Raw genomic sequence first — 243 nt, forward strand, 5'->3', positions numbered from 1 at the left:
CTCCGGAGGCCGGCGCAGGCCCCACTTACTCCGGGGGATAGAGGCGCAGCTCCTCGATATCTCCCAGGAAGCCGAAAAGAGTCCGCATCTGCTCGCTGGTCACTGCCGAGGACAGGTTCGTGACCTGGATGACAGACGTGGGGCCCAGGGGGAAGCCCAGCGGCACCCCGATCCCTCCGCTGTTCATCATGGCGGAGCCCGCACGACCGCTCCGCTCGCGGCGGTGCCACACACAGCCGGGGC

At 68.7% G+C, this 243-nt stretch overlaps 1 pseudogene; it reads right to left on the minus strand.

The window, feature by feature from the left end:
* Positions 1-25: 25 nt before the first annotated feature.
* Positions 26-228, minus strand: LOC103924566 (annotated as a pseudogene).
* Between the last annotated feature and the right edge of the window lie 15 nt (positions 229-243).

Source organism: Pygoscelis adeliae, unplaced genomic scaffold (assembly GCF_000699105.1).
Source record: "Pygoscelis adeliae isolate BGI_AS28 unplaced genomic scaffold, ASM69910v1 C9938983, whole genome shotgun sequence".
Lineage (NCBI taxonomy): Eukaryota > Metazoa > Chordata > Aves > Sphenisciformes > Spheniscidae > Pygoscelis > Pygoscelis adeliae.